The sequence below is a fragment of the Mixophyes fleayi genome, chromosome 3 (genome assembly GCF_038048845.1).
Source record: "Mixophyes fleayi isolate aMixFle1 chromosome 3, aMixFle1.hap1, whole genome shotgun sequence".
Classification (NCBI taxonomy): domain Eukaryota; kingdom Metazoa; phylum Chordata; class Amphibia; order Anura; family Limnodynastidae; genus Mixophyes; species Mixophyes fleayi.
The window spans coordinates 176,455,000-176,466,030 of record NC_134404.1 but is presented as its reverse complement, the minus strand read 5'-3'; the positions used below and the strand labels follow the sequence as shown (position 1 = coordinate 176,466,030).

At 37.5% G+C, this 11,031-nt stretch overlaps 1 long non-coding RNA gene across 1 annotated transcript in view; it reads right to left on the bottom strand.

Moving 5' to 3' along the window:
* Positions 1 to 227: 227 nt before the first annotated feature.
* LOC142142819 (uncharacterized) overlaps positions 228 to 11,031 on the bottom strand; it is a 281,383-nt gene continuing 270,579 nt past the window's right edge. The window contains exons 3-4 of the long non-coding RNA XR_012689343.1: positions 1,740 to 1,939; positions 228 to 988 (exon numbers count right to left, since the gene is read on the bottom strand). This is a non-coding gene — a long non-coding RNA (uncharacterized LOC142142819). The remainder of the gene's footprint in view (positions 989 to 1,739; positions 1,940 to 11,031) is intronic.

Below are 11,031 nucleotides of genomic sequence, written 5' to 3'. Positions count from 1 at the left end.
AACATAAATATTCACAATTAGTAATCTAAAAGCAACAAAATACATCTGTGATAAAAGTAGCTGCTAGAACAATGATGAGTTACACACTCAAAATCTAAAGTTTGATTGAAAATTATATACAATTGTAAATTATATAATCAGTGAATTTTACATCAAATATTTGGTAAAATAAAAACAAATAACCTGGGATGAACTACAGGAAGAAAAATGAACTTGGACAACGAAAGTATAGCACAACAATACCCAGGTCCAAACCAGTCATGCCAAACCCATTCTGGCTTGGTTTCGGTATAGAGATAGTAAACTACAATGGTTTATTTGCCAGTCATATTTTACTACAACTACTAAATAATATCTAGGAATATGTGAAGCCATTGATTCCAAATCTCTGTGATTCAGTGCTTACAAATCAGATCGTGAGTGCACTGCAAAAAACTAAATTCTCCCTTTTCCCTAAGAGACATTTTTCAGTTCTTCTGTACACTAAACCCAGTGAGATTGTGATATTGTTAATGTAGCTTTAGCCAGACACCCATCGGTCTGCCATAATTACCTTCATTTTTTCGTTTCATGAAAGTTATAAGGATTTTTATGCCTAGAATTTACTGAGCAGCATGGGTTCTAGAGCATTTTCATTCTAAAATTAAAGATATGAATATAAATATTCATTAATTTCTCCTGTGCCACAGAGGGGATATAAATTTAAATATAATTCAATGTGTTTATGCGTACAACAGTTTAAACTAAATACATACATAAACACATATGACTTCCATCAAAAAATGTGGGGCCAGGTACAAATGAAACATGCAGCCCCTTCTCCTGCTCGAACCCCATCTCCCCAGACATGGTGGACACACAGCTCAAACCATGGCACATAGAACAACTGTATTCTATTCACTTCCCCTATTGGTGGACTGTGTTATTGTCTCCTGTTGCAGCATTCACAACCTGCTGGTTTCCAGTATGGATCCTGGACTGTTGGAGCCTGTTTGAAAAATGTATAGGTTCATAAATTATGGAAGGTCGAACAAAAAGTGAATACAGTACATAACAGATCACAAAGTATATAATACATACAAACAACATTCAAAAGGGCAGCATATTACCCTTAATTTTGAGAATTAAAAATCAGCCCAAAAATAACCTTGACACACCCACATCACGTATAACAAAATGCTACCAAGTGCCCCTCACTTTTTCAAAAAAATAACATCAAATGCTACTCAGACCACCCAAATGGTGCAAATAGCCCCACATGCCCTCACACCCCCAGTTTTCACAAATGCACACACATGCACTCAGACTCCCACAAGCTCTAAGATCCCACATGTGCTCTGAAACTCCCACACATACCCATGCGTAGTCTCCCATGCCATCAGACCTATTGACATGCCATTTATATGCCCATCAGACTTTTCCACATGCCTCTTACCTGTCCCTCAGTACTCCAGACATGCTCTTGACAATCCCATTAGTCCTCTCTGCATGTCCCTCAGACCATCCCATATGCTCCTTACATGCCCCTCAGACCTCACCACCCAGGAGACCTCCATACATGCCACCTAGACTTCCGCACATGCCCTTTACAAGCCCATGAAACCTCCCCATATGCACTTTACATGCCCATCAGCCCTTCCTATATGCCACCTAGACCTCCACACGTGTTCTTTATATGCCTTTAGATCTCCCAACATGCTAGCCTCTCAAACTTCTCAAAAATGGCCATTTAAACTTACAGACTCCTTGAAAGTCCACCACACTGTCACTGGTCAGAATGGGATTGATTGCAGCCATACCGCTCTATGCTGGCCTTGTGCAGCGGCGGAGGCTGGGAGAAGAGTGTGATGTCTGGTCACTCCAACACTTGACTGAGTCTGTCATATTGGTGTAAGCGGATCAGGTCTCGTGGTCACTGTTGTGGACACTTCAGACTCCCCTGTCCAAATAACAAAACAGAAAATAACTTTTATTGCCACTAAAATATAAATACAGTAATACTGCTGCTGTATAATTCCCAAATGGTATTGATAAACAAAGAAAAACGATAAGCAACACTGGTATGAACTCAGACACAAATTAACATAGTGAAAAGGAAAATAAAAATAAATGTATCAAGTCGGAGGCAAAGTTAGTACTAAATATAATTTTTAAAACATACATCAATTATTTCAGTTACAATTCATGAAAAAGACCAATAAGAGAGCTAGAAATCAACATACAATAAAATACAAGTATTGTAATAGTATATGGTTAAAGTAGCATCTCCCCAAATAACATAATAGCATAATATATGGAGCATACAATTAGTGTCTTCATTTATTTGTGTTTGAAGAGAAAAATGATCAAATTCAGGAGAAAATTGCAAAAGTTATTATAGGTGAAACTTCTCTTTAACTTACACGATCTGTCCCATTCATGAGTGCAATGTAACAATAAGGGGCAATTCAAATTAATATATGGTTCACCATACCTCCCAACATTTGTCTCTCTGGCAGCAGAGGTGGAGGTTAAATGTGGGGACAGATTTGTAGTTGGGGTAGAGCATGTCCTAGATCAACTTTAAATTTCAGTGTAAAAATAAAGCTATCAAGAATCTGTGTGCTACATCAAAAAACAGCCAGTATTTATCGTATGTGCAAAATAAACTAATTTGCACCCCTTGCATTCTAACATGGTTTGTCTTGGTGAAGATTTACTTTTGCTCATCACAGTGCTCCCGGTAATGAAGTAGGCATAGACAAATCAACATGTAGACATGTAGACATGTGTGACAGGCAGATGAGTGTGATGCTCTTGTGAGACGCAGTGAATTGTCTATTTTTGTGACTATGTTAGTGATAATATGTTAGTGAGTGCAGGGCTGGATGTGATATGGTCAGTATAATGATGCATTGAGGCAAGTAGGAAGTCACAGACTGAGAGTTAGATAGTGGAAGTAGCAAGGTCTTCTAAGAGCTCTGACTTGCTGGAACAATGGTCTAGAAAAAAATTCTCTTGAACAGTAATTTATTCTGAAAAGAAGTAAGTAGCAAAACCAGAAGTAAAATTTATCTTCTTATATTGAAGTGTATATTGTTCAACACTATACATGCAGTCACTAATGCAGAACTCATAAGAAAAAGATAGGTAAGTAGATTTGAGTTTATAAAACTGTTTTTTTATTTTTATGAAGGAATTCTAGGGATCCTCAGGAGCAGTGCTGAAGACAGTTAAGAGTTTAAGTTGTAAAGCTATTGACCTTTTTAGCATTAAAATAAAATCCTATATTGCACTTCCTTAGTACAATTAGATTACTTCATCTGCTTAGGATGTAGTCTGTGAAACAGTAAAGTAAAGAAATTCAATAAACTCATATCCTCTGTAGGCCATTTTAAATTTTTAGAAGTGCTAGATATGTGTGAAAAATGAATTCATTTCATTATTGATTTCAATGGGAAAAAAGTTATGCTTGAAATATTCCTCTATATTGCGTATGACAAAGCAGCTAGGATTTTCAGTTTTCACACTATTTATTTGTGAAGCATTATTATCTATAGTTTAGACAATGCATGTTACAATACATCACTCTACTGGTTTTTGCCAGCAAGATAATCAATTATCTCTAGTATAGTCGTTATTTTGCTGTTATTGTTTGTCTTTATTACCATAACATCCATTTAACTTTGTTTTTATAGACCTATGTACATCTATGAACATATGTAATTTTAGTGTAATGGTCAAATACTCTAGCTGCAAAAATATTGACAGGCAGTGGAGGTCATTTATCAAGTGCAAATTGGAGGAGACACACCCTAAAATCCTTTTTGGTGGACATTGGCACAAGTGCATTTAGATTTAGGTATATGCTCATGAGTTTGCAGAACATGATGGAAGTATTTGTAGAGGTTTGCACCAGCCAATGATGGAGTTGAACAGAGCTAGAGAGTTTCTTGCTATGTACTGTGTAAGGTATTAGTTTTTTCAAAGCAAAAGAAAAACAAAATAGCATTTTTAAGAGAACCATTATTGAATATAGATAAAAGAGTGGAAAGGGCACATTTTTAGGGGCATACTTTACTGAGTAGAAGGGCGCACAGCCTTTTCTACTCCAAAAAAGGCCTTGATTTTGCACCAGATCTGGCAGAATTGGCACAAATGGACCTATTTGTTCATCAGTACATAGGTGTACGCCACCATTCTGATTTTTGCAAATGCTGTTGTACAGCTGGTGGGCCAAGATGCAAATATCTGTCTTGCCAAAAGTAAAAACGTCCTGCCTACTATCACCTTTGTGCCAACTCCTTACATTTTTTCCTACCATACTGCTTATTGGAGCCTCATTTATGTCCTCATTGTTCAGAGGGCAAGGGGACAAAAGGAATGCATTTAAATTCACATTTTCACATTTGCATTGTTTTTATTACATTGGTATTTGTGTGCATAAAAATCAGTTTCCTGTATAAAAGGAACATGGTGGGTGTAGAATGGATTCCAATTGAAAGTATAAGTGGATACCTGATCTCCACCACTACTCAAGTTGTCCTATGGGTGTAATAGGCTCTGGAGACCCTAGGAGGAAACGTGGAATCTTCTCTCTCTGACCTTATTGAAAAGTTTAGTCCAAGTACACAAAATCTAAGTTTTGCATGTGGACACAACATAAAGCACTTTCCTGAACCTAGCTCATGTTCAGGAAGAAACATCTCAACCTGCCCAGAGAAAGGGAATGTAGAATACTATGTGTTGATGCCATGTTCACGCACTAATCCATGCGGTTAAACATATAAATGGCTGCAGTTATTAAAAATTTGCCATAATGTCCAAAAGCTGCATTATCTAGTTAATGAAGTCAGTATCAATGTGGTTCTCTTGAATCTGGGGTACTGGGATTGTACAATGTGTATGATGTGTGCAATGGTTTGGTCAATGGAGCTCTGCAATATTTTACTACTGTGGCTGTACAATATGTTGGCTACTAAGGATGTTCAATATTTTATTCATTGGAGCTGTGCAATATTTTGGACACTGGAGATGTATAGTCATCAGCCTCATAACCATCACCATTTATTTATAGGGTGCCACAATACTCAAAAAGCAGCACTGCACAGTGAGAAAAATCATTCACAAAGAATAGAACAAGTGCAGGATAAGGTAGTGAGACCACTGCTCAATGACTTATAATATCATTTTGAGACAAGAGGTATGAGTGGGACTTGGAGTGGAGATTGGAAGAGTAGCATATTGAACCTAGTGAGAGAAGTAGCAGTAGCAGTTTGTACCCAGTGTAAGTGGTATCAGTGGTGGGAGTGGGATAGATCTTAATACAGAAGTAGGTTACCAAAGAGCATTTGAAAGCTGGAATGTCAGGGTAGAATCTGGTCAGCTGAGGTATGGAGTTCCATAAGTATCATATAGGGTGAGAAAGGGGTATATTCTGGTAGTGTTTCATGATAGACTGGATGTGAAGAGTGAAACAGAGGGAGAAGAAAAGGATGACAACATGACAGTAGGCTAGGGGAACTGAAGATAATGTAATGTTAACAATGAAGCAATGTGTTGGCTGCCAGTGTTATGTAAATTCTTAATCATTGGGGTTGTATCAGGTGCTTCCGGAGATAAGGATCCTGAACTAGATTATGTTGATGTCACCAATGCCCAGGGCGTGGAGTCTAATGTAACAGTAGTGTTCACCAGGAGCCCACGTAAGGAGGTAAGGGCTTTGCTGCATACGTCACGCAGGTCAAAACATAGTTTAAATGTGGGAAATGAGGTTAGATGACATAGCACTGAAACCATAGAAATAGAAATTTTATGGGGGGAAACTGATTATTCCAAATGCTAGGAGAAGTCACCACAAGGAGGTAGATTCTCAGGAGAGCACTTGGAACTCAAGTAGAACTAACAGGACACACTAACACAGCAGAAGTACAGAAGCCAAGAACTCTATGCAGCAAAAAGTGCTAAACATAGGTACATGTTCTGGCACCCTAGAGGTGCCCAGTGCAGTTTAAATAGTGTGCCAGAATTACAGGGGGTGGGGACTAGGTCTGAACAATCATGTGTCCACATCTATAAATGTCCAGTGTGCATGTTCAAGATGGTGCTGAGAAGGCGACCAGGCGATGAAAAGAGCCTCGGACACCAGGCTCCTCAGTAAGTCGGATGCATGATAGGATCGAGTTGGCCACTGGGGTTGTGCAATTTGTGGATGTATAATGCAAACATACATGAGAAACTTAAGGAAAAGCCTTTCTATCTTCTCCAATATTTCCTGAAATGTTATAGGTATACAGCATGAGATTAGTATGACTCATCTTTCCATTAGAAGCACTGTACTATGAAATAAAACATGTTCAGTAATATCATATACATATTGGCACAATTTCTGTTGGCTTGTACAGACCCCAATCGGTAATGCTACAATAGAGACTTGAATTTCTGGTGGTTAGTGTATAAACATTCTGTAAGAGCTTGTGTTCAATATAGATCCTAGTACAAACCCCAGTTTTACTTGACCTGTTATTTCTGCCATTCTTTCAAAGCAACATATTAACTTTTGCAATCTAAACTATTACTAATGTATATAATGTGATTAATGATCCTTTTGCCCCTGTAGCAGTGAACATTAACTAGCTGCCAGATTTCACTGCAGAAATAGTAGCCAAGACAAATGATATTACAGATTACAAGATCCAGCTAGCCTTATGCATTCTTGACATTGACAGCACAAGGTCTCTGAAGGCCATTTACAAAGCATAGATGATATGCACTGCAAAACACACCATGATTCTGTACTAGCGCATGTTAATGGTCCACCATGCACATATTAAAGTGAACTTAGGTATGCAGAAAGGTAGAACAGTCCAAAGAGGTGCAAAAGTGTAAACATTAAATTAAAGGACAACCTCTTACAAATTTAGTGGCCTTTCAATACACATTTGTTCAATGTAGGCCAGTTTTTAGTTTCAAGGTCTGAATGCCACAAAGAGGGTAGAAGAAGACACCATGCCAAATTAACCTATGCATACAGAGAGGATTAGGGTACTCCAAGTACTTCAGAACCTTTTAAATTATGAGACAGATTTCATAATTTGCAAGTTGATCAACTTTTGTATACAGTGTTATGTTATTAGATAACTTGTCTATAATTCTTCAGATTGATGTTTTATTTTTTATTAGAGATGCTCAAAGTGGGTGCAAATTTATTCGGGAACCAGATATCGATTTGGTACTAGAAATTCCAGCATTTTTTACATTTTGGTTAAATTAAAATAAATAAACTTGAGAAAGTCACAGGTTCAATCATGTTGGAGGCAGTGCGCAAATGTGCAAACTGAACATGTTTTGAGCTTAAATTGATATACTTTAATTGCTTTTATTGGAAAATAGCTAACTTTGAACACAAACAATGAACAGGGAAAGACAAAGTTTGAACGTTGAACATTGTACTGTTTGCTGTGTGAATTTCAAAAAATTTTAAATACTTTTTGATAACTAAAAATATTATACCACTGAATACAAAATATTACATTGTGAACATGTTTAAGGCCATTATGCCATTTACATTCAATCGGGTTTCAAACTTTTTTGAAACTTTTGAGCATCTCTTTACTACAAAAGTAATTAGTCAAATGTTCAGAACCACATTTGGTCTGATAATGCTAAGCAGTGCACAGCAGTACTTTATTTTAATGAAACACAATGAAAGTTTATTAAACACATATTTATTTATCCTGCTTGTGAAATGTCCAGTTTGTGAGTAACACTGTCCTAATAGTTATTCTTTTTTCTTGTCCCATCTTTAGGCCTGTTCTATCACTAAATATCTGTCTGGCCGGTGTATCAACCCGTGCTGTTTGTGTGTCTGTATTTTCTGTCTTTGTGCCTGTCTATCTAGTCAGTCTCTTCCTGTCTTGGCTGTATCAGACTCTCACATATTAGTCTCTCCCTGTTTTCCTGTCTTGTTTGTAAGTCTGTCTTTACTGCCATGTCTGTCTCTGTCGTGCCTTAATGTTGCCTATTCTGGTGGACATTAAGATGCATATTATAAGCATACTTGTCAACACTCCCGGAATGTCTGGGAGACTCCCGCATTTCGTGTGAGTCTCACGGACTCCCAGGAGAGTGTAGCAATCTCCCTGATCTGCCCACTTCCTAGTGAAATGGGCAGAATTAGGTCCAAAACACCGCGATTCACCAGGAATCGCGGCATTTGGCCCCACCCCCGCTGTAAAATGACGCATTTTGCACCATTACGTCACTGGGTTGGGGCCAAATGACGTGATTTTCGGAGCCCCGTCCTTTGCACACCCACCTTCCCCAGCAGGCTCCCGGATAATACTTGCCATAAGTTGGCTAGTATGATTATAAGGTATACATAAAGCTGCATATTTTATGGTGGACATGTGGTTTCATTGTAGACTGGTTATTGATGTGTATAATTTACTTGTCATTTGATGAATATAAAATGCTGGTCATGGCCCTTGTTTAATGCTGGCAATTACTAGGCATGATATGATGAACATTGCTGAGTAATAAATGCCGGTTATTTTCTGAATATTCAATGCTCGTCATTTGTTAGATATTTCAGCAAGTTATTTTATTGGTATTATTTGCTGGTCATCGTTAAGTAGAATGTGCTGTGAATGGATATTTCTGTAAGAAAATAGAAATTCAGCTGCACCCACTAAATTGCCCAGCCATGCCAACACTTTTAAATGTTGTTCTTGCGTTGCGTAAGGTTCATTTATCTTCTGCTCGGTAAAAAAAAACTCTGATCGCATGTGTCTTCATATGATTTCTTTCTGCTGCTTGCTTGTGTATGATTGATATGATATCTCTTTATATATATTAATATGTTTTCAATGTTTGTATCCACATGTTTTATTCCTGGTAAGAATTTCTATATTTGCCTTGTTTTCCTTGTTTGACAGTACAGATTTCCCTACATATCATTTAATTCCCATTTTTCTGATTTGCTCTGCTTATTTACCATTCCTGTTGCGGTACTGATATATCCAGTGACACTGTTCAATTATAATGGAAGAAGCAAGAAAAACTCCATGCTTTTTTCATTGTTTCATTTTGTTAAATAAATTAAATCTATTTTTAAACAGTATTTTCTTCCCACATTGGTGAAACTGATGTTATATACTATATACACTATTATTTGGCAGGGAGGGGGAGTTCTAACACTATATACTATTATTTGCGGGTACTAATGCTATAAACTATAGTTCTGTCATTAGGGGAGGAGTATTAACACTACACAACACTATATTTTTGGTCTGGGGGGTTATTAACTCTACACTACACAACATATTTTTGGGCTGGGGGAGTACTAACACTACACTACACACTATTCTTGGGCTGGGGGAGTACTAACACTACACTACACACTATTATTGGGGGGGTGTTAATACTACATACTATTACTGCGTGAGATGCTGAGTCAGTCTGGCCCACAGGGTACTGGGTGCACCCCACTGCATGAGGATGCCACTTTCTACCCTACTGTACTGTAAATTAACCTATTCTCGACTGTGGGAGAACATACAAACTCTAAACAGACAGGGCCTTAGTTGGAATATAAGTCATGACCCCAAAACTGTAAGGCATCAAGGCTAGCAATCGTGTCAGATGTCAGTGACAAAATTCTGTTGCGAGTTATCTTCATGATGAGAAGCATTGCCCCATTATTTATGATGAAAATAGTCACTGGCTGTTGTGTCCTCAAACTTCATTGCAGAGGAACCAGCATGGGGCAGGGTCAGTATGAAAGACTGGGAAGATGATGCCTTCAACAGGTAAGATATAAAACTGCATTACAAGATCCTTTATTGTTCTGTTATAATGAGAATATGTTGGTTTAATCATAGCATTGCAAGCAGTGGACATATATTGTACTCATATTCATGTAATGTGAGTACTAATTACATTATAATTATAATTATATAATGGCAGGGCTGCTTTGGGTGTGGGGGAGTTGGGCTTATTAATTAAAGGTGAATACTATACATTTACATGTCAGGGAACACTAGGGAAAGAGACATATTATGCCGCATAGTAGCACCCCCTGTTCATATTATGCCACATAGTAATGACCCCAACTCATATTATGGCACATAGTAGTGCCCCTCGGTTCATACTATGCCACAGTAGTGCTCCCAATTCATATTATGCCATACAGTAGTGTCCCCAATTAATATTATGCAATATAGTACTACCCCCTGTTCTTATTATGACACATAGTAGTGCCCACAGTTCATATTATGCCAGATACACGTGCCCCCAATTTTTATTATGCCACATAGTTGTGGCTCCAATTCATATTATGCCACATAGTCGGTACCCCATTTCAACTTCAAAAATATGTAGGCATCTCGTTTCACTGCCTGTTTAGTGTCTCATTGCAGCTAATGAACAAAGAAATGTGGCTAAAATATGCTGAAAGCAGCATTCTAAAAAATACCACAATACACACAAATCACAATTAGAAAGTGTAAATGTCACCATAGAGTACACTAATAAATTGTTGACAAATGCCTGTCCAAGACTTCCAAAATAAAAAAAAACAGCATGCAAATCTTCCAGCATGCAATTCTACCACTGCAATAGGAAAATGACAGATTGTAGTTGTTTATTATAGACAATGCCATTATTTTCATGTGTGTTAGTTTTCAGAAGTTTTGTTAATTAGCTTACTTGTTCCTTGAGTTTTAAGTGTAGACTAGTTTTTTTTAAAGCTATGAGTAGTAATATTCCTTTTAAAATATTCTATAAAACAATATTTTACATCTCTAGAATTAAATCTTGCCAGACTACCAACACCATGTATTTGAAGTGTTGGTGCTGAAACATGAAGTTCATGCAGTGAGGATAACCTTGCTTGTAAAAAGAAGACACTGTTGAAGGAGGTTGGGAAGATATCATGCAGCATTGAAACAATAAGTAGTAGGTCAAAGAATCCAATTAATAAATCCAAATGAGGTGGCAGATTTCAATATATAGCAGTGATAATGTGAAGCAGGAAGGAAGATACTAGATAAC